At 51.1% G+C, this 23,642-nt stretch overlaps 1 pseudogene; it reads right to left on the bottom strand.

Moving 5' to 3' along the window:
• Positions 1–22,695: 22,695 nt before the first annotated feature.
• Positions 22,696–23,051, bottom strand: Rpl36-ps9 (ribosomal protein L36, pseudogene; annotated as a pseudogene).
• Positions 23,052–23,642: the final 591 nt, after the last annotated feature.

Genomic DNA, 23,642 nt, shown 5'->3' with positions numbered 1-23,642 from the left:
CATCCCTCCTCCAATTTCCTCCATCATCTGATGAAGGGATGCTGACCCTTCTAGGTGGGACAGTCCCTTCCAAATCTAGCTTAAGTCCCACTTGCTAAAGACTGGGTCCAGAACTTTTCCTTCAGGCCCCATGGCCAGAAAATGTTCGAAGTGGCTAACTCACGGAGTCAGATCATCAGGGAACTCTGTGTGCATCTTAGATCCTGTGTTCTTTCATTCTGCCACAATTATGAGTGAGTGAGTGAGTGTGTGTGTGTGTGTTGTATGTGTGCGTGGGTGGTATGTGTGTCTGTGTATGTGTGTGTGTATGTGTATAGTATGTGTATGTGTGGTATGTGTGCATGGGTGGTATGTGTGCCTGTATATGTGTGTGTATGTATGTGTATGTGTATAGTATGCATATGTGTGGTATGTGTATGTGTGTGTCTGTGTGTGAGTGTGTATATGTGTATGTGGTATGAATGTGGTATGTGTATGTGGTATGTGTATGTATGTGGTGCGTGTATGTGTGTGAGTGTGTGTATGTGTATAGTATGTGTATGTGTGGTATGTGTATGTGTGTATAGGTGGTGTGTGTATGTGTATGAGTATCTGTGTGTATGTGTGTGAGGTATGGTGTGTATGTGTGTGTATTATATGTGGTGTGTGTATACATGTGTGTGCATGTGATGTGTGTGTATGTGTTGTACATCTGTGCATGTGTGTATGCATGTGTATAGTATGTGTATGTGTGTGTATGGTGTGTGTGTGGTGTGAGTGTGTGTGTGAGTGTGTATGTGGTGTGTGTGTGAGTGTGTATGTGGTGTGTGTGTATGTGTGTATATGGTGTGTGTGCATATGTGTGTATGTGGTGTGAGTGTGTATGTGTGTATTATATGTGGTGTGTGTATACATGTGTGTGCATGTGATGTGTGTGTATGTGTTGTGCATCTGTGCATGTGTGTATGCATGTGTATAGTATGTGTATGTGTGTGTATGGTGTGAGTGTGTGTGTGTGAGTGTGTATGTGGTGTGTGTGTGAGTGTGTATGTGGTGTGTGTGTATGTGGTATGTGTGTATGTGTGTGTGGTGTGTGTGCATATGTGTGTATGTGGTGTGAGTGTGTGTGCATATGCATGTATATGTGGTGTGTGTGTGTGTGTGTGTGTGTGTGTGTGTATGTGCCCATAGGGATCTGTGGAGGCCTGGGGAGAATATGGAATGTTCTCTTCTTTGTCCCCTCAAGACAGGGTGTCTCAATGCACCTAGAACAGAGCCAGCAGCCTCCAAACCCAGAGAGGCCTTCTCCTCTTTTGCCTCCAACAGTGCTGGGGCTACAGGACTGTGACCTTGTCTGACTTTTTCAGAAGTTCTAGAGATTTGAACCCAGTTCTTCACACTTCCCCAGCTGGTGTTCTTCCCACTGTGCATGAGTTTTGAAGTGTGGAACAAAAATCAGATTGGAGCTGGAGGAGCAGCTCAGTGGTAGAGCAATGGCCTCCAGTGCCTGAGGCCCTGGGTTCTGTCCTCAGCATGAAGAGATAGATGGTGGAGGAGAGGCATGGCTGTGAGGATGAAGGAATCCTGCTGAGCCCCTCCCAGACACGCCCTCCTTCTGCTGCCTGGGTTTCCTTTCAGCCTCTCTCAGGCTCATCCCCCTGAGCCCCTGGCTTCCTCACAGCAGCCCTGCCAAGCAGGTGCCTAATCTTCCCTACTTTATTATGGAGTTTCACAGGGTGACGAGGTCAGTCCTGTCCGCATGGCTGGCACACACAGGGCAATATATGATCCTAGATTCCCACCCAGGTTTCCTCTGCAGCAGCAAGCATCCTGGCTACTCCCACAGCTCACAGCCTGAGGACAGGGAAGATGGCCCTGAGATGACCCTTGCAGGAAGAACTGGGAGAGGAGACTCAAAAAGGGACAGCCACTGACCACAAAGCTGGGAACAGCTTCAGAGCGGGAACTGGTGGAAGCGTCAGGAGCCATACATGATCCCCAAACTCGGCTTTTAAGGTGGTGACAGGGAGAAACGTTCAAAACACACTAAGGGGAAAAGTTTGGACCCAGTGGCAAGGACAGAGGGCTCCTGTCCACAGAACCAGAAGAGATCTCTGCGCAGATCGTCACCGCCTCTCTTTCGTTGCCTAGCTCTCACGCAACAGACCCAGATGAGGAAATAATCCAGCAAAGTTATTTTCATCTGGGAGACGGGCATGGGGGAAAGTAGGACAGAAGTTCAGGCTGGGTCTTCATCCTCCAAGCATCTGTTGGGGTCTCACCTTAGGAATCCAGTCTTCCCAGCCCCTCCCAGCCCCAGGACTCCCAGGCCCAACTGTTCAACCCTGAAGTGATCAAAGACCAAAGTGAAAGTGAGCTGAGCTGAAACTCCAGCCTGGGGAGGCAGGAGGATGCACTGATGCAGGATAAGAAAGGATCACTGCTCACCAGCTGGGTGCCCCAGCACACCCTTCTCCCTTCTCTCCCTTCCCCCTCCCCTTCTCCCCTCTCCCCCTTCTCTCCCCCTCCCCTCCCCTTCCCCTCTCCTCCCCTCCCCCTCCCCTTCCTCCCCCTCTCCCTTCCTCCCCCTCCCTTTCTCCCTCTCTCCCCTTCTCTCCCCTCCCCTTCCCTTCCCCTCCCCTCCCCTCCCCCTCTCTCCCTCCTCCCCCTCTCCCTTCCTCCCCCTCCCCCTCTCTCATCTCTCTCCTCCCCCTCTCCCTCTCTCCCTTCTCTCCCCTTCTCCTCCTCCTCCCCCTCCCCCATGCATTACCTCCACGAAGGAGTCCCCAGCCCTGTCTGGGGAAGACAGCAGCTGTCAGTGGGCACAATTCCAGCCCTGTCCCTATTCTATGCTAGAACAGACTGAGGGGCTCGCTGGAGGCTTCTCTCTTCCTCTGGCTCAGTCTCTGGACCAGTCCCCCCCCCACCCAATTTCACAAGGTCCTGGGAACTTGAACTAGTTGGTTGAATGAACGGCATCGTGAGCTGGGGTCCAGGGCAAATGAGTGTTAATGGGAAGCAAGCAGAGGTCCTTGGGGCAAGAGGCTAAAAGAGCCATGAGGGTGGACCCCTAGGAAGTTACGATAGGAGGGTAATAACCATCGGCATCTGCGTCACCCAGTGTACCCACTCCTAGTCCTCACCTTGGGCAAACCACTCAACTCTGAGCCTTCTTTCTGGCATCTGTAAAATGGGGATAACAATAAGAACGACCCACGCAGCAGAAGGATTAAATGTGGTGTATGGAAAGCGGTTGGCAATTGGTCAGCCTCCCATTAGTGGCAGCTATGACTCCTGTCAGAGAGCAGAGAAGACAGACAGCCTAAGCAGAGGATCTTGTTTAGCGCAGGAGAGATTTGGGGCTGAGTAGGAAGGTCAGGGTGTCACACCCAATGCCTGGAGGAAGGGGGATGATGGCAGGAAGAGGAAGGGAAGGGGGGAGGTACTGGGAAGATGGCGGAGATAAATATATGTCATGATCTTGCCCCATCTGGGTCACTGCTGCACCCTAGGACTGATGACTCAGCTGTGAAGAGAAGTCCTCCACCCAGAGACTGGTCCCACAGGCCGTGTATGGCACAGGCCCACGGGCACGGCGGGCACATGCCAGTGAGGCTGTGGAACGATACCCAGGGTCACCCATCTGCCCCAGGGCTCAGGCACTGCCTCTCTTCACACCCCAGCCCAGGAGGAGGGCCCAGAGCCAGTCAGCTGACTCCCCTGAGTCAGGAAAGGCCCAGAAGGATAGAGGAATTTGCTGGGGCACCGCATAGCAAGGCCTGAGAGGAGTTGAAGGTCACAAGATCCCAACATAGTAGAGCTGGAAAACCCAGAGGCTGCCTGTCACAGTAGGTGCCCAGTCTACTCCAGGAATGTGAGATGAGCCTCAGATTTTATTATCCACTCAAGACAGAGACTTCTGTGGGCCTCGGCAGGGCCTGGTGTGCTCAGAGGGGCTTCCCGGCGGTTTTCTGGGGAACCAGAGTTGAGGGCAAATTCTTACAGGCCTCACTCTCTGGAGCGACAAATGGATCCATCTGTCCCTATGCCCCAGGGACCCACTTCAGCCCTGAACCTCCCAGATCAACCCTTTCCTCTTTGCCTTCATTGTGGATCCCCCCAAATCAGAAACTCTTGGCCCTTTCCAAGACCCCCCCCCCCCTCCATGCTGGCTCAGTACCGTGTCTGTATCACTTGTCTCTCTCCAAGCCCTGGGTTAGCCACTTTGCTTCTGGAGTCTTCTCCTCCCCTCCCCTTTCTCGCTCCCTCCCCCCCCCCCCCCGTCCTCCTGTGCCTTCTTCCTCTCTGGGTGTGTGTGCTCATGTGCAGGTATCACCTTGCATGTTTCTTCCTGGGATTTACCACTGCGTGTGATGAGCAAGGCTGAAGTCTTCTAAAGGACAGTGAGCCGAGTGTGTTATCAGCGACCCCGCCCCTACTGCTGAGGGCAGAATTCCGACCACAGCATCCAGAGGGCCCCCTGCAACCTTGAGGTAGGCAGAGACTCACAAAGAAGGATGGCGACCCATCTCGGCGCTGGCTTCGATGTTCTAGAACCTTTGCTCTCGATCAGGACACTCAGGAGGTCCTTCCCCGTCTCCTGGCATCGGCAAAACAATTTTGTATGTAGACACCTACATTGCCTGCCCTGCTCTGGGTACCACGGTCAGGCCCACCTCAGGGTGGGAAAGCCATCTCTTTCTGGGCACAATACTCAGGGCCTTTCCCAATCCAGCCCGACTGCTCTTATTATCATCAAGGAACACACGTTAGTAGAAGGCGATGATGCCAGGTGACAGGCACTGCACGCCTACTGTGTGAGGCCATCTCCATACATTGTTACCTCAGCTAGCTCTGCCTTGATTGACAAGCTCACCCTCAGTTTAAGGTGGGTGACAAAAAGCTAATGCATCTCACAATGGAGCTGAGACCTGGGTCCAGGTGACTCTCCTTCTGGGCATCTGGCTGCCCTCTGTGTAGCAGCTGAGGGCACCACTGACTCTAATCTTGGAGGATCTTGGCAGCTCTCTCCCTGAGGTCCCTGGGCCAATGCCGGTTCGCCTTTTTGTATTCTCCCAAATGTCTCCTCAATGGCTGGCTCATCTGGTAGAAGGCCTGCCGAGTATGCACCACACGGACTGGGCATAGCAGCTCCCTCTTGTAACCCCAGCACTGGGAAGACAGAAGCAGGAGGGTCAGGAATTCAAGATCATCCTCAGACACACATTGGAGGCCAGCCTGGGCTATAGGGGGCTCTGTCTCAAAAAAAGTGAGGGGTAGATAAGTGGCTAAAAGGTGTGTGTTGTACGAACCTAACAACCTCAGTTCAAATCCCTGAGACTTTTGCAAAAGTTGGACACTGTGGTGCATGTCTGCAACTCCAGCAACCCAAGACGAGATGGGAGTCTGTGATAGATGAATCTCCCCCAGAAGCCAGCAGGCCAGCGAGCCTGAAGCAACCCACTGAATCGGTTAGTTTTTATGTAACTTTAGAGTTACCTTGGAAGAGGGAACCTCAGTTGAGGAACTTCCCAGATCAGATGGGCCTGTGGCCACTGCTGTGAGAGACCGTCTTGACTTATGACTGATGGGGAAGGGCCAAGCCCACTGTGGGTGGCACCATCCCCAGGCAGGTGGATCTGGGTTGTGTAAGAAAGCTAACTGGAGATGAGCCAGATAACCAGCCAGTACTTCCTGGATTCTGCTTCAATTCCTGCCTGAGTTCACTGACTCCTCTCCGGGATGGACTGTGTGACCTGGAAGTACAAGCAGAAGCAAACCCCTTCCAGGGCACTTTACCACAGCAACAGGAAGCAAACTGGTGCAGCAGCAAAGAGAGACCCTGCCTGTCTCAAAGGCTGACAGAGAGGCTCTGCCTAACCACTTGGTCCAATTCCCAGAACTCACACGGGTGGAGAGGACTCCCAAAAATTGTTCTCTGACCTAGAAAGATGTCGCTACACACACACACACACACACACACACACACACACACACACACACTAAAAATTTAAGAACAAAAAGGAACCCAAGGTTATCACTGCATCATTCAATCAACTCATTCATTCATTCATTCACTCATTCATTCATTCATCCATTCATTTATTCATCATTCATCCATTTATCCACCCATTCACAATTCTTTGCTGAGCACCCACTATCGAGTACTGATATCCTCCAGGGATCCCTACATCCCAGTGACCCCAGAGAGATGGCAGATGGGTCAAGGAAAGAGGGGCGCTCTACATGGTATAGTGCACCTCCACTCCCTCTGATCAGTCATGCTTCCTAATCCAATAAGGTGAGAAGGAGTATAATTTGATCATACTTGTTTTGCACCACTGCAAAAACAGAAAATGAAGGGCTGCACAGCCGCGCCGATTTACTTCATCCGACCTTGATTAAAAGAAAATTAATTGTCGCATCTCTCAGGATATCGCAGGCAGCAGCCAATGGCTCTCCGGGACACCACAAAGAGAGGGAAGGAGCGTCACTTGATGCCCTTTTCTCTAGCCATTTGCAGTCAGGAACCCGGGAGCGAGTGTGGGGGGCGGGGCTCGTTGCAGATTGTTGAGGCGCGGGCAGGTGGGACAGGGACAGGACCTCTGACCTCATCCTTTCCTCTCTCACTAGCTCCGGACTGCGTCCACCCCCACCTGCTGCCCAGCGCCGGTACTCCCAGAGCCCTCCACGGAAGCTCCCCCAAACCCTTAGAACTCCCTCTTCTCTAAGACTAGCAGGTGTCCCACAAAGAAACCCCAAAAAGACGACTCTCAAAGAATCAGGACCCCTCCAGCTGCGTCCTCACTCTGTCAGCCCAGTCGGGCTCATGAGAGAAAATAGGGAAGGAGGGGGCTTGGCGCTGCCCGGGGTGAGCCGGGGCGGGGTGTCACTGGGGAGAGAGCTCATGAAAAGTTAATGCCCCCTTGCAGGTTGTTGATTTTTGTTTGTTTTTCTCTTTTTGCCAGAAGAGAAGCCTCTTTCATTAGCCCAGACTGTCATTACCCGGCATTAAATTTTCATAGAGCGGGGCGGGAGGCCGGGCAAGGGGAGGCAGGCAGGGGGGCAGCCAGGGCTCTGGGCGGGCCTGTGGGGCTGAGCCCAGCTCCCCGAGGCCCCTGCGTGCATACTGCAAGTCTGAATTGTAGGAACTGCTTTTCCCCATTGCTCAGTGTGGCTTTTGATCTTCCAGCTGCTCGTTTTGGTGGATTCTTCTCTTATTCCCATTTTACAGTCAAGAAATTGAGGCTGCATGCCCTCCCTCTATCAGGGCTGAAACAGTGAATGGAAGCGGTGACAAAGCGCCCCCTGCATTCTCGCAAAAAGAGATTCAGAGTGTGGTTGGGGTACTTAACCCCGGGAGAGCACCAGGGACCTGGAACTCCCTAACCCCACTCCAGGAGGCTGATAGGCAGTCAGGCTAGGATCCCCATGCTTGCAGGCCCTGCGACCCGCTAGGCAGGTGTCAAGACCATCACAATGGTGCACCTGGTGTGGGCACCAGGCCTGCCCATTCAGCAGGGAACAATCACGGCTAGGCTGCCTCTGGCACAGAGGCCTCCAGGGGCTGTGAACTGAGGGCAGTGAGCAGATGGGCCTCCGGGTGTCAGGTTTCCAGTCTAGGGTAGGAAGCAGGATTTCTGGAGGGGCAGGGGGAACAGCCAAGCTCCTCCCAGGTCCGTGGCCCCTCCCCTCCCCTCCCAGCCTCTGGTCCCAGAGTAGGTGGGCGTACTGACTGCCTACCACCCTCCAGAGAGGGACACAGGACCTGGCTGGAACTAAGCTTGGCTGGGGGAGGTGCCTATGGACTTCACAGCTAGGGGATCATAGGAGGGCTGGACTCTAGAGCCATACCCCCGCCCCGCCCCACTCCGTTTCAGTTATTCCCCTCCCACGCCCCGCTGTAGCAAAAGAGCAGGTAGGTCACAGGGGGCTGCAGACTTCGAGAAAATCGGGCAGTCCCAGAAGAGACCAAGTATGCTAGGCAGAGGGGCCAACAGGTAGGTGGTGAGGAACCCCACTTTGTGGGGTACCCTTGGAACTAGAATAAGGTGGTACACTCAGCCTAGGGTGCTCACACTGCCCACATACCATGCGTGTTAATTTTCCAGTAACCTCTGGGAATACCACTTTACACTGAGAAGTTCTGCCTATGTGCCTTCTGTTCTAGGAGCCTTCTAGGTGCCTTCTAGGGGCTGTCGGGTGTCTATGTCCTTCACCCTGACTGTAGTCTATCCTCCATTCAGTACCCTTCAGAGAAAGCAGGATGGAGACGCCGCAGAAGGAACATGTCCCCTCACCAGTGTATGCTCAGTCCAGCTGAGTCCTAGAAACTCTGATCTCGGCCTCGAGGCGCCAGGGATGTGTGGGGACGGAAATGGGAGGCCTGAGAAAGCATGGGAGAGAATCCTAGCCGCTTGTGTTACAGAGGGGAAACTGAGGCATGTGCCATCCCTGACTCGAGTGTTTGCAACTGTGAGTGGTTGGAATGGGCAGAGTGCAAATCACTGTCTTGTCGGGGCAGGCGTGGTGATGAAGCCCTTGTGTCCCCGACCAAGGCCAAAGAACACAGTCACAGAGATGATGTTGGAAGTCTGTGAGGGAACTTCCTAATGCCCACCACACTCACCCAACCCCCGTGCCAGAGCCCCGATGGAGAGCAGTGCTCAGGAGTGTGTGAGGGAGCCCAGGGTAGTGTGCTTAGAGGAACGGACAGGCCGTAAAGGGTGGCTGTTCACGTACACGCCACTGCTCACTTCACTTTGGGGGTGATGAGATATCATGTAGCCCTGGGACTCGTGGGTCCAGCATGACGTCTGGGTTCGAACTCAGGTTTTGTCTCTTCCTAGAGCACAGCCCCAGGCATTTGCATGACTGCCCGTGCCTGAGCTCAGTCATCTATAAATAGGAAAAGGAGCGACCGGAGGCCTGACCTCACGGAGTTGGTAGGAAGACTTGGCAAGGCTGTACTAAAGGCTTCCCCACCTGGCATGGGCAAGGGGTCTAAGGTCATTGTGCGGGCGAACACAATTCTTAGTATTTGGTGACCCTCACGGGAGTATGTCACCTGAAGGAAGGGTCCTGGGAAATGGCTGGGGAGTCAGAGTTTATAAAAACTGTATAGAGGAAGTAAGATTTGAACTCAAGGCCACCTCATTCCTGAGTGCCTTGAAGCCTCTGCTGCACACTGGGAGGGTAGATAGTAATAGGAGAACCAGGCAGCTCCTGGGTCCCTCTGGTGTCCAACAGGCTCCAAGAGCATCCCCATTAGTGGGCTGGGGACTAGCAATGTCCAGCTTACTCAGCTGTGGGTGTGGCCAGAGAGCAGATGATGGGGAAGGGAACTCCTGCTCCCAGACTGACTAGTCCCCTCCCCTTCTTCCTCAGCTCAGCGTGGCAGTGTGGTATGCTCATTCTAGGAACAAAGACAACCGGGGCACATCCCCACTTCCTGGCGGTGTTGATTATCTAATTCACTACCCCTCAATTACTGCTTCCTGAGGGAGGCATTATCCCAAAGCACCTCCCGCCCAGCCCAGAGGCTGGCACGGCTGGTTGTGGTGCACCCCCTCCCCACCCCCAATCAGGAAAACCCACAGCAAGCTAGCCCAGAGTCTGACCGCCAGCCCCGCTGGGCGGCCTTCTGTAAAAGGGCTCTCTCAGGACACTAAGCCTGAGCGTTTGCCTCTCCTAGGGCCCTGGATGATACACAAGTGCACAGGCAGGGATAAGTCTGCACAGGAACGTCTCGTGTGAGGATGTACAAAGTGGTAAGTGTAAGGAGACAGATGCCTATGAGCAAATTCGAGGGTAGAGATGAATGTGTGTGCGTAGGAACGCGTGCACAATGCTGAGTGTACACAACGAGTCTCCAAGCATGTAAGTAGGTCTGGATTGCGAACAATTGTGTAAATGACTGTACAAGTGATGGGGAGGTTTGTGATCACTCCCGTAAGCATGAGTGTGTGTTGGTCTGAACATGAGTGGGAGAGTGTGGCTCCCTGAGTGTAGACAGAACTACCTGAGTCTGGGGCAGGTGAAGGAGGACTCCCTCACTCCCAAGCTTGAAAACCCGAGGGGGCTGTTAGTTCCTAGAGGGCTCGGGGATGGAAGATGTCCTGTCTGTGCTAGACTCAAAGCTCCCCTCCTTCCTCTCAAAGGGAAAAAGAGATCACCAGGGCAGGTGGTCCCGGCTGGTTGCAGATGCAAAAAAGACTCAGTGCTGATTTGCATCTTTCATTTGCATATATTTCCATAGGGCCTACTGATTGGTTATTTGAAAGCCTCCCAAGAACCTGTCTGTTTGCAAGGGCTTTGCCTGGAAAAAAAAAAAAGTTCATGATTGGGCTCTGCCTCACTGAAGGCTGAGACTAGCTTCCAAGGGTCCATTCTAACCCACTGGGTAGTGGGCCCCTTCGATATTGCTCCCTGGTACAGAACAAGAAAACAGTTCTGTGGTGTCACCTGACCTCAAGAATGTCTTTCGATGCCTTCTGCCAACTATGAACGAGGTGTGAGGAGAGGACAGATCAGGTGCCAGCTGCCCAGGCTTCTCAAATGTCTAGGCTATGGGTAGGCTATGGGTACCTAGCACTTCTGCCTGGACCCCTAGGCCTGTGACCAACCCTGAAGGTGGTTGAGAAAGCTGAGGGGCTGCAAGTCCCCCCACCTTTGTTTGCCTTTCTCAGTCATCTCTACACCCCAACCATCTCTGCACCCCAACCATCTCTGCACCCAACCATCTCTGCACTACTAACCACCTCTATACCCAGCTATCACCACTGAGACAGTTCGAGGCAGGCTCTCCCCTTCACATCAGGGCTAGACACTGGCTGTACACCTGTTATACAATTTTGGATACATACACTTTTGCCAGGTCTTTAAGTCCCCAGCCACCTGAAGGGAGGCAGCAAGATCCCAGAGAGGAGGAAAAGCCTGAGGTGTGTGTGTGTGTGTGTGTGTGTGTGTGTGTGTGTGCGCGCACAACAGTTCAATTGTAAAACACATGAACCAAGGGTACCCAAGAGGAAAGACATTCTTAACATAGAAGGTACATTTGTGTGTTGTGAGCACCTCCTCAAGTGTCAAGGACAACCATTTTTAAGGTGAAAGTCCTAAATTCCCACTTTGAGTTCGCCTGGCCGTTAATGGCCGCATTTTCTCCTGTAGTGAAGGGTAACCGCAGGGGACAATGACAAGGCCTTTGAATTTTGCTTTCCCAAGAAACACATGTGTACAGATGAAGGAGTTGTCTGTATGTTTGGGTGGCATACGTTATAAATGCGTACGCACACACACACTCAGCCTCGTCCACTACAAACCCGCCCACACTGACACCCAAGCTCCCTAGGATCATCCTGGGACCCAAGTGTGAACCGTATGCTTCTGTATGGCTGGTGTTTGAGCTGTGTGCACTGCACAGAGCTGAGCACAGCACTGTGCTCAGAGAATACTTGGCATGTTCGCACTAACGGGCCGTGGACCTATGTGTGCCTAGGGCCGAGTATGCGGGGCAAGCGTGACCCCATGCAGTAGGTGTGTGGACGGCCTGGCGTGTGTTTGCATATCAGGAGTTGGGGGGATGTTTAGTAATTAAATCCCTTTTCATGCTTTGCACCTGTCTCCTCCTGAAAGCCGAGAGAACAGACGTCAAACGGGACGAGGGCTGGATTGAATACAGCCAATTCTGAAATATTTATTAGCTTGTGACTCCACTCAATGGTGGAGAAGGAAGGGCAGCTAATCCACCCAGCAGCGCTCACAGCGGGGACATTTCTCAGCAGACACTTCTTAGATTTCAGTGACGGCTCACTCTGTCCAAAAATGGGAGAGTTTTCATCTGAGCCCACGTGGGGTTCTCCAGAACGCTGGCGGAAGACTCACAAGGCAGAGACCAGACCTGAGCACCTCTCGCCCCGGCTCCCCATTCCTGGGGCCACACAAGACTCTCCTCCTTAGACAAAGACTGAAGCTCGAGTGAGCAGTTGTGGGGGCCTGGACCAGCTAGTGTCCTGTGTGCTAGGCACTGGATGCCACTCTTTCTGTATATTCTGGGACCAAGTCTCACAAAAACGTGATGGCTCAGTGGGTAAAGGCACTTTGCCATAAAGCCTGATGACCTGAGTTCAATCCTCAGGGACCGCATGGTGGAAGGAGAGAGCTGAGTTTTTGTAAGTGGTCCCTGCACATATGGATATAGGCAGAATAAATAAAATACAGTTATATTAAGAATAAAAACCTGGAGGGGTTGGGGATTTAGCTCAGTGGTAGAGCTCTTGCCTAGCAAGCGCAAGGCCCTGGGTCCGATCCTCAGCTCCGGAAAAAAAAGAAAGAATAAAAACCTGAGGAGAAAGATGCTATGTGTTAGCCCACTTAATAGATCAGGCAACTGGGAATTTCGGAAGCGTTAAATACAGTGGTCCTCTGCCTTCCTAACGCTGCGACCTTGAACACACTTCCTCATGTTGTGGCGACCGCCAACCGTGAAGTTATTTTGTTGCTACTTCATAAGTGTAATTTTGCTATGTTATGAATCAGTCGTAAGGTAAAATACCTGGTACTTCTGATGGTCTTAGGCAATCCCTGTGAAAACGTTTTTCCACCTCCCCCAAGGGGTTGTGACCTGTAATGAGAACCACTGGTTTAATAAAACAGGAAACCGAGAATGAAGAAGTAGGTCATTTAGTTCAAGGTCAAAAACCTCAGGTCATCAGGCACTTAGTGGTGGGGACAGAATGACAGACACTCCTGTCTCCAGCCAGAGCTCTGGCCTCCTGAACAAGCTACTGAGACTACACTGTGTCTTTCAGACGATTGGCTACACCGGGTCCAGATACACTTTCCTTCAGATTTCTTCTCTTTGGGGTTCATTTAAGCTTCTTGTTATCAATAAAACAGAAAGAAAAAACCATTTCCCTCCTGCCTGAGTTCCCCCTCTCCTCTTCTTCCTCCTCCTCCTCTTCTTCCTCCTCTTCTTCCTCCTCTTCCTCCTCCTCCTCTTCTTCCTCCTCCTCCTCTTCTTCCTCCTCCTCCTCTTCTTCCTCTTCTTCCTCCTCTTCCTCCTCCCCTTCCTCCTTCTCCTCCTCTTCCTCCTCTTCTTCTGCCTCCTCTTCCTCCTCCTCCTCTTTCTCTTCCTCCTCCTCCTCTTCCTCCTCCTCCTCTTTCTCTTCCTCCTCCTCCTCTTCCTCCTCCTCTTCCTCTTCCTCTTCCTCCTCTTCTTCTTCCTCCTCTTCCTCTTCCTTCTCTTCTTCCTCCTCTTCCTCCTCTTCCTTTTCCCCCTCCTCCTCCTCTTCCTTCTCTTCCTCCTCTTCCTTCTCTTCTTCTTAAATTTGGGAGGGGTCCTGAGCTTATGTTTGGACATTCATGCACATGTATGTACATGCACATGGAAGCCCAGGGTCATCCTTTGGTGTTGTTCCTCAGTGTCCGTCCCATTTTGCTTCTCTGAAGCAGATCTCTCACTGGGACATGGATGTCACCAATTAGATTAGAGTTGCTGGCTCCAGGATCTGCCTGTCTCTGCCTTCCCAGCACTGGATAGTAAGCATGTCTTCTTTTCCAGCTGGTTTGTTTGTTTGTTGTTTGTTTGTTTGTTTTTAAAGACTGTGCAACTTTGGCTGTCTTGGAACTCACTGCGCAGACCAGACTGGTCTCCAACTCTCAGACTCTCACAGGTATGCCTGCCTGTGCCTCCGAAGTTCTGGAACTAAAGGTGTGACCACTAGGCCTGGCAATGCTGGGCTTGTTGTCGTCGTCGTCGTCGTCGTCGTCGTCGTCGTCGATGATGATGATTCTTTGTGAATTTCACATCATTCACCCCAAACCCATTCATCTCCCTGCTCCTCCACATCCACCCTGTACCCTTGCCACCTCCCTCCCCAAAGTAGACAAACAAACAAATAATAATTAAGAAACGCATCTTACTCTGAAAGCTACAGTGTGTCAGTATGTCCCACACTAGACCCTTTGGCCCAGACAGCTTTCCTCTCGAATGTTCATTGCAATGAGTCACTGGGCTCGTTCGCGGCCTCTGGCTTCCTCTACACCATCAATACTGGGTCCTCACCAGGTCTCCTCTTTGATAACCTGCTGCTGCCCCATGTCATGGAGATCCTGCAGCGTTGGTTCTGCAGGACAGGATCCTTCACGCGCAGTTCGTAGATGGAGTCAATGATGGGGTGGCCTGCTCAAAGCCCTAGATGTGGGGCTGGGTGGTAGCTGAGTGTTCAGCCTGCCAGCTCTCCCACATCCATGCTACCATAGTAAGCTCTTCCCCACACCCACTCAGCCCTTGGACATTCACGTGGCCCCAGGCAGCAGCCCAGACCACAGACTGCAGCATGGCTTCGGTGGTAACATGGTTCACAGACATTGACTCAGACCTCTGCTGTGTCAGGGCCGTGGCCCTCGGTGGCAGTACAGCCCAGACATCACCCTAGTCTTAGGGAGCATCGCAGGCTACTCACACCAGGCTGTTCCTCACCTCCATAGTGTCCCCAGTCCTGTGTCTTTCCCTAGTGTCCACGCTGCTCTTCTCTGTTTCTCTTTTCTCTACCACAGACTTGCTCATCGTGGTGGCACCCGCCCCACTGCCTCTGTCTCCTGCCTCACAGCGTTGCTGGTTTTTACTGTAGGTGCTGAGGATTGAACTCAGGTCCTCATGCTTGCACAGCAGCATTTAACTGAGGTATTGCCCCTAGTTGCTGCTGCTGCTGCTGCTGCTTCTCCTCCTCCTTTTTCTCCTTCTCTTCTTCCCCCTTTTCTCCTCCTCTTCCTCCTCTTTCTCTTCCTCCTCCTCTCCCTCCTCCTCCTCTTCCTCCTCTTCCTCTTGTTCCTCTTCCTTCTCATCTTCCTCTTCCTCCTCTTCTTTTCCTCCTCCTCATCTTCCCCTTCCTCATCCCCTTCCTCTTCCTCTTTTCTCCTCTTCCTTCTCTTCCTCTTCCTCCCCCTCCTCTTCTTCCCTTTCTCCTCTTCCTCCTCCTCTTCCTCTCTCCCTTCTTCCTCCTCTTCTTCCTCCTCTTCCTCCTCCTCTCCCTCCTCCTCCTCCTCCTCCTCTTCTTAATAAACTTTTTTTTTTGGTGTTTTTCAGACAAAATGTCCTGCAAGCCAGGTTGGTCTCAAAAGTTACTATTTCTCCTAATGCTTTCCACCCCCATGTTTCCATCTAGAAATCCAGTTATGCATGTGGGAGACCTCCTGAAGGGTTGCTGGAACCCTGGGACATGTCATGGGTTGCTTTTTGCTTCCGGGAAGGAAGTACTTGCTCCTGTGTGGTATGTGTGCCTGTGAGTGCACATGTGGAGAGCAGGGAAGTACAGTGGGTATCTTCCCATTGCTCTCTGTCTTAACCCTCGAGACTGGGTCTCCCACCACATCAGAAGCTCCTCGGGGTGTTTGGTGAGGCTGGCTGGCCAGTAAACTCCTGGGCTTTGACTGTTTCCATCCTCTAGCACCAGGAGTGCAGACATACACACTGTGCCGTGCCTGGCTTTTGAAAATCATTATCTTTTAATTGTGTATGTCTATGTGTCTGTGTCTGTGAGGTGCCCAAGAGGTTCAGAAGAGTTGAGGGCCATCCAACATGACTGCCGTGATCCATGACCAGTGCCATGCCTGGCTTTTTGTGGTGGCTCTGGGATTTGAACTCAGGTCTTCATGCTTCTAAGAGAGAATGCTCTTAAACCCACTGAGCCACGGTGCTAGCCCTTTGACACCAGCCTTTCCATGCGTGTTAGTGTCTCTCATTCATCACCGTGGTTTTAAGGTCTCTGATATTTCCTGCTGTGGTGTCTAACCAGTTGCTAATCCATCCAGTGTGTATGTCATTCCAAATGCTGACTCCATACGTCCCCTGAAATCTTAATTGAGTCTTTTTCATTTCAGTGTGGAGACTGAAGCCAGATTGCACACATGCTAGACACATTCTCCACCTCAGAGCTACAGACCCAGTCCCTGCTGCTCTGTGTGTGTGTGCTGTGTGTGTATGTTGTATGTGTATGTTGTGTGTGTGCTGTGTATGTGTGTGCTGTGTGTGTGTGCTGTGTATATATGGTATGTGTGCTGTGTGTGTGTGTGCTGTGTGTATATGGTGTGTGTGTGTTGTGTGTGTGTGCTGTGTGTATATGGTATGTGTGTGCTGTGTGTGTATGGTGTGTGTGTATAGTGTGTGTGTATGGTGTGTGTGTGCTGTGTGTGTATGTTTTGTGTGTGTGCTGTGTGTGTATGTTGTGTGTGTATGTTTTGTGTGTGTGTGCTGTGTGTGTATGTTTTGTGTGTGTGCTGTGTGTGTATGTTGTTTGTGTGTGCTGTGTGTATATGATGTGTGTGTATGTTGTGTGTGTGTGCTGTGTGTGTATGTTGTGTGTGTATGTTGTGTGTGTGTGCTGTGTGTGTGCTGTGTATGTTGTTTGTGTGTGCTGTGTGTATATGGTATGTGTGTGCTGTGTGTGTATGTTGTGTGTGTGTGTGCTGTGTGTGTGCTGTATGTGTGTGCTGTGTGTATATGGTATGTGTGCTGTGTGTGTGTGCTGTGTGTATATGTTGTGTGTGTGCTGTGTGTGTGTGTGTGCTGTGTGTGTATGGTGTGTGTGTGCTGTGTGTGTGTGCTGTGTGTATATGTTGTGTGTGTATGTTTTGTGTGCGTGTATGCTGTGTGTATATGGTGTGTGTGTGTGTGCTGTGTGTGTATGTTGTGTGTGTGCTGTGTGTGTATGTTGTGTGTATGTTTTGTGTGTGTGTGTGCTGTGTGTATATGGCGTGTGTGTGCTGTGTGTGTATGTTGTGTGTGTGTGCTGTGTGTGTATGTTGTGTGTGTGCTGTGTGTGTATGTTGTGTGTGTGTGCTGTGTGTGTATGTTTTGTGTGTGTGTGTGTGTGTGTGTCCCTGTATGTGGAGACAAGAAGTCAATACCGGGTGTCTTCCTCACCACTCCACCGCATTTCTTGAGACAGTTTTTTTATGAGCCTGGAGCTTAGATTCAGTCACAGTAGCTGGCTAAGTAGTTCCAAGGACCTCCTGTCTCTACCTCCCCAGCAGTAGGGTTGCAGGGATATGCCACCTCATCTGTCCTTTTACAAGGGCGCTGAGGGACCAAATGTGGGTTCTCACACCTGAGCAGCAAGCATTTCATACTGAACCATCTCCCCAGATCCAGTCTTGGTGTTTTAGGTGCACACACACATACATGCATACATATAAACATGCACATACACATATATGTGCACACATATGCACATGCATACAAACATATACACATGTACACACATATACACATGTACACATATATGTACACATGCACACTTACACCATGCACACACATATACACATGCACATGCACACACACATACATACACATGCACACATATACACATGTGCATACACACACACACACACACACACACATGTAGAGAGATGGTGAATCACTTGTGTGTGCCGGTTTCTATGTGTATGTAGAGGCCGAAAGTTGATGTCAGGAATCTTCTCTAACATTTCTACTTCGTTCCCTATGTTATCAATTTCCTCCACCTTCCTGACTACGAAGGGCACGATGCTGGTGTCCTTGTCTGCTAACTCTACCATTTGTGACATTTCTGGGTCTGTCTCTATTGATCCATTTTTCTCCTAGATGTGGGTCATATTTTCCTCCTTTGCTTGCCTGGTAACTCTTACTGGATTTAGGACATTTTTTAAAAATAAACTTTTCATTTTGGAATAATTTTAAATTTACAGAAAAGTTTCAAAAATAGTACGGATAATTCCCACGCCCCTCCAGTACTCGCCCTGCTAATATCACGAACCGCCAGGTAACACTGTCAGAACTCCAGACACTGGCATTGATTTATCACTGTAAACTAGCTCCAAAGTCGTCCCATTCATTTCTTCTTCCTACCCCAGGATCTAATGTAGAACATCACATTGCATTTAGTTGTCATGGCTCCCCAGTGTCCGCCGGTCTCTGACCATGTCTCCACTCTCTTATTGTTCATGACTGTGCTGGTTCTTATTGTCAACGCAAGCTAGAATTACTTGGGAAGAGAAAATCTCAACTGAACAATTGCCAAGGTCAGGTTGACCTGTGGTCATGTGTGTGGGAGATTGTCTTCATTATTTATTGATGCAGGAGAGCCCAGCCCACTGCGGGCAGCACCATCCCTACGCAGGTGGTCTCAGGCTATATAAGAAAGCTAGCTAGGCTAGATGTGACGGTTCAGACCTCCAATCCCAACATCAGGGAGGCTGAGGCAGACTTTCTATCTCAATGAAAGACCAGCCTGGTCTACATAATAAGTTCCAGACCAATCAGGGTTACACAATGAAACTTATATGGGGGGGTGAGGAGAGAGAGGGAGGGGAGGGGAGGAGAGGGATGCAAGGAGGAGGGAGAGGGAGGGAGGAGGAAGGGGAGGGGAGGGGAGGAGAGAGATGCAAGGAGGAGGGAGAGGGAGAGAGGAGGAAGGGGAGGGGAGGGGAAGGGAGGGGGAGGGGAATGGGAATGGGAGGGGAGGGGAGGGGGAGGAGAAAGGGAGGGGGAGGAGTAGAGGGGAAGGGGAAGGGTGGAGGGGGAAGGGAAGGAATAGAGGGAGGAGGGAGGGGGAGGAGGGAGGGGAAGGAGGAGGAGGGTGGGAAGGAGGGAAGGGGGAGGAGTAGAGGGGAAGGGGAAGGAGTGAAGGAGTGAAGGGGAAGGGGAAGCGGAGGGAGGGGGAGGGAAGGGGGAGGAAGGAGGGAGGGGAAGGGAGGGGAAGGAGGAGGGAGGGAGGAAGGGAGGAATGGAGATACTTAATTGTGAGCCAGAGAACAAGCTAGAAAAAAGTGCCTCTGGTTCCTGCCTTAAGTTTCTGCCTGACTTCACTCAGGGAAAGATTATAACTTGGAAGCGTAAACCAAATAAACCCTTCCTTTTGGCCTGAGTTTTGGTCAAGTTGCTTTTGGCCTGAGTGTTTATCAGGAAAGAAACTAGACCCACGACCTTGACATTCTTCGGGAGTCTTAACCAGCTATCCTAGAGAATGTTCGTGGTCTGGGTTTGGCTGCTATCTCAAGATCACATTGGATTTAGGCGTTTGAGGAAAGAGTAGCACAAAGGTGAATGTCCCTCACAGGACCCTGGTGGCATCACCGGTGAAATGGGCCCGTGGCGTGGCTGCTGTGCTGTCTGCTGACTTCCTCCATCAGCAACAGCAAAGTCGAGTCTTCCCTTCCCCCTCCTCCTTAGAAGCAGGTCGCAGAGCAACCCCACCTCTCGAGGCTGTCTCCACATGTGCTGCTGGAAATTATTTTGGAAGATCACCTCTTCTCCTTTGCTCATTCCACTGTGCGGCCTATGGATTGGCGCTCTGTGTTAGGTCCCTCTGGCCAGGATCTAACATCACACTGAGCCTGGAATCCTGGCACTCAAGGGGTAAAGGTGGGGGATCAGGAGTTCAAGGTCAGCCTAGGCCGGGTAGCAAGTTGGAGGCTGGTCTAGGCTTCATAAGACCCTGTCTCAAAAGACAAAACCACTTTTTTTTTATGTTGCATTTTGTTGTCCCGGCTCCTCTGTGTCCTCTGGTCTCTGACCCTTTCTCTGTTTCCTATTTTTCGTGACCTTGAAAACGTTAAGCATCCATGGACAGCTTTTGTTGAAGTTAGGATATTCTTTCCTTTCTTTTTTTTTGGGGGGGGGGCAAGTTTTGTTCTTTTGTTTTGTTTTGTTGGTTTTGGTGGAGGTGGATTTTATTTTTATTTTCTTGAGACAGGATTTCTCTGTGTTAACAAAGTTGTGGCTGTCCCAGAACTTGCTCTGTAGACCAGGCTGGCCTCGAACTCACAGAGATCCACCCGCCTCTGCCTCCCAAATGCTGGGATTAAAGGTGTGCACCTGCACCCCCGTGCCCAGTGGATTTAAGACATTTTTTAAAATAACCCTTTTATTTTGGAATGATTTTAAATAAGACACCATTTTTTTCCCCATCCAGTTTGTTCCAGCTTGGGTCAGGATGTGGCCTAGCAGGGTAGTTCCTGAAACCCTGTCCCATTAGGTTGCTACCCGATCTTGTGCACTCTCTGCTCACAACTTGCACAACATATCTGGGATGCTCTCTGTGTTTATCCGCCTTAACCTGAGTTCATTCTGTTGCAGTCAATTCTAAAGCTAATTCTGCCCTTCTTCTCTCTGTAACTTCCAACGACAAGAAACCTAGCCTTACCAGGAACTATTCATCACTAACTTGTCCAGCCAACATTTTATTTTATTTTTTGAGATGGGGGTCTCATGCAGTCCATGATGGTCTCACAGTCATTATGATGTTATCAAGAGTGTCTGCAAATCCCTGGTCCTTCAGCCCCGACCACCGAAGTGCTGGGATTCCAGGCACGTGTCAGTCACCATGCTCGGTTTGTGGTGTTGGGAATGGAAGCCAGCCTTGTGAGTATAAGGCATTCTACCCAGCTACACACCAGTCTCTTAGTCAAGTTTTAAAATGTGGAGTCACCTGCCCCAGGCCAATCAGAAAAAAGACCCCCAAGCACCTGCAGCTATTGCCGCCACAGCGGACGAATGTGTGATGGAGAGATGGGAAAGACAAGGTAAGCCTTGGAGAGACGGAAGATAAAACAAAGCCAAGGGGTTCTTACACTGTAGAGAAAGGCAGAACTACAGAGTCATTGGTGGTGAGGAACAGGCAGATAGGAGGAAGCCGTGGTTAGATACTGGCCCGAGCTGCCATCAAGGCCCATGTCTGGATCTGTGGTCCGGGTGCAGGTAGGGTCTGTGTTGATGTCCAGGCCTGCGTTACCACCAAAGGCCATGGAGATATCCCTGATCTGGACTGCTGCCTGAGGCACTGGACTGGCCACCACACTCAGGAGAGAGAGCTGGCCCCACCCCTTGTGTGCTCTGGCATGGTGTGGGTGTTGGAGAGATGTACCCACCCTGCTTCTAACCACCTGAGGCAGGCAAGAGAGCTGGTCCTGAGGTCATGACAGCAGGAGAGCTGGCCCTGCCCCTCACCTGGGCAGCACAGTAGAGGAGTCCCTATTAGGATCCAGTATTGATGGTGTAGCAGAAGCCAGAAGCCTCAAAACAGACCAAAGACTCATTCAATGAACATATGCAAGTCAAGACTTGTGGGCAAAACGGTATTCTGTGGGACAGACCGGGATACACTACAGCTTCCAGGACAAGATTTCTTCCCGTCTTATTTTATTTTCCTTTGTCAGGGGAGGTAGCAATATGGAGGGGAGGTGAATGGGATGGGGGTGCATGTTGAAAAATTCACAAAGAACCATTAAAAAGATTTAAAAAAGAAGAAGAAGAACGTTTAAGTGTGTACTGTTGCATGCTGGGTTGTAGTCTTCTGAATATTTCTGACTTTGTGCCGAGTGTGGCTACGTTATCTGTGATAGATTCACTCTTGCCGGGACTTGCTTTGAAACTCTGCTGGCATTAGTTCAGAGTGGCCTCAGTCTGGGAAAAATTCACGCAGGCTGTTTGAGGGCATCCATCGCCCAGTGCCCCCCCCCACCACGATGTAGCCGAGGTCCTTTCCTGTCTACCTGCATGAGAGAAAAGCTTCCACGAGTCTCTCTTAGATCCTCCTTCCTGCACAGATTTTTCTTGGTCCTCCTCCATGAACTCCACAGTCTCTCTGACAGGGAGGTTGACAACCTCCACTTTAATCTTTTGTCCTTGTCCAGGCTCTATCTGCCTCAGTGAGTCCTCGAGCATGAACTGCTATAGCCACTGGGCTACTCACCTTCCTTCTCCTTCTCCTTCTCCTTCTCCTTCTCCTTTTCCTTCTCCTCTCCTTCCCCTTCCCCTTCCCCTTCCCCTTCTCCTTCTCCTTCTCCTTCTCCTTCTCCTTCTCCTTCTCCTTCTCCTTCTCCTTCTCCTTCTCCTTCTCCTTCTCCTTCTCTTTCTCCTCCTTCTCTTTCTCCTGCGGGATCCCCTTTCTGTGCAGCCTGTGGTCCTGTTTCAGCACATCACTTGTAGCTCTTCACGCCTGGTATTTGAAGGGTAAGAGAGGAAGCTCGGCCTTGTCACTGTCACCTGTGCAGAGGCAGACCTAAGCACTGTTCTACATGCCCAGTGTATCAGTTAGTTTTGTCTCGTGGCTCTGACCATTTAACTGACAGGAGCTACTTAAGGAAGGAAGGGTTAATCCGAGCTCACAGTTTGTGGGGACACGGTCCATGATGGCGGGAAGGCATGGTGACAGGAGCTTGAGGCAGCTGGTCACACAGCATCTACTGTGAGGAAGTGTAAAGAGAGGAATGCTGGGACACGGCTCACTTTTTCTCTCTCCTTTTTTTCTCCCCGTCCAGGACCCAAGACTATAAAACAGTGCCACCCACAGTTGAGGTTGGTCTTTCTACCTCAATTAGCCTAAACTTCCTACCTCAGTTGTCCCAATCTAGACAACCCCCTCACAGACACGCCCCCCAGAGGTTTGTCTCTGAGGTATTCTGGATATTGTCAGGTTGACACTATTAACGACCAAAGTCAGTAAATAAGCAAACAATAAACAGGCACAAAGTCCCTGAACCGTGGAACCTTCTCTCTAGCACAGAAGTGAGCCACAAGCTAAGGTAGGGGTCCACAGACACTGGCGAACAACAGGGTATAAATACTGAGACTGTGCGTGAGTTGTCGCTGCAGCACTGTGATTTGTGATCGTCTGAGCAGTCAGCCGAGCAGAGCCAAACAAGGACACGCTACAGTCCCTGCTGCTGCTGCTCAACTCAGCTATTGGAGGCGAAAGCCGTCGCCAACAGCATGAACAGCCTGAACAACATGAACAACAGAACCAGCATGGCTGCCAGCAGGTTGCTCAGCTCCTCCCTCTTTCTCTTGGCGCGGATGTGCGTGCCCACCCTCTTCTTGATAAACTTGAGTGCTCGCTTGTCCTTGGACACTTTGAGCGGCTCCGTGGCGCGCCGCTCGTAGGGCGCGAAGCCGCACACCTCCTGGATCATGGCCCGCACGAACTTGGTGTGCTTGGTGAACTTGGCGCGGCAGCTGTATCTTGGCTTGCTGACTTTCTCGTCACTTTGTGGCCTTTGTTGAGGCCCACGGCCATGGGGTAGCACAGGGCCATGACTGCAGCTCTCTGATGGCAGCCGGACAGGAAGCTGTTTTTGTCTTTTGAGATAGGAGTTCTACGCGTAGTCCTGACTGTCCTGGAACTCTCTAACTCTCTCTATAGAGCAGGCTGGCCTCGAACTCAGAGATCTATCTCTCCCTTCCAGGAGCAGAGATTAAAGGTGTGTGTCACCACTGCCTGGCATACAACATGATGTTAAGATTTATTTTTAATTGTGTGTGTGTGTGTGTGTGTGTGTGTGTGTGTGTGTGTGTGTGTGTGTACGTGTGCGCGCACACGGGCATACAGTAGCCATGAAGACCAGAAGAGGCATCAGATCCCCTAGAACTGGAGTTATGGACAATTGCGAGCTGTCTGGTGTAGGCATTGGGAACCAAACTTCAGTTCTTCTAAGAACAGCACATACTGTTAACCACACAGATACATACATACATACATACATACATACATACATACATACATACATACAGAAACACACATATGCACATACATATATTCATACATACTCCCATTTACACACACATAGACATACACACTCACACACACACACATATATATATATGCATACATACATGTATACTCACA

This window comes from Rattus norvegicus, chromosome 5, assembly GCF_021556685.1.
Source record: "Rattus norvegicus strain SHRSP/BbbUtx chromosome 5, alternate assembly SHRSP_T2T, whole genome shotgun sequence".
Lineage (NCBI taxonomy): Eukaryota > Metazoa > Chordata > Mammalia > Rodentia > Muridae > Rattus > Rattus norvegicus.
This window is presented reverse-complemented; position numbering and strand designations above follow the sequence as displayed.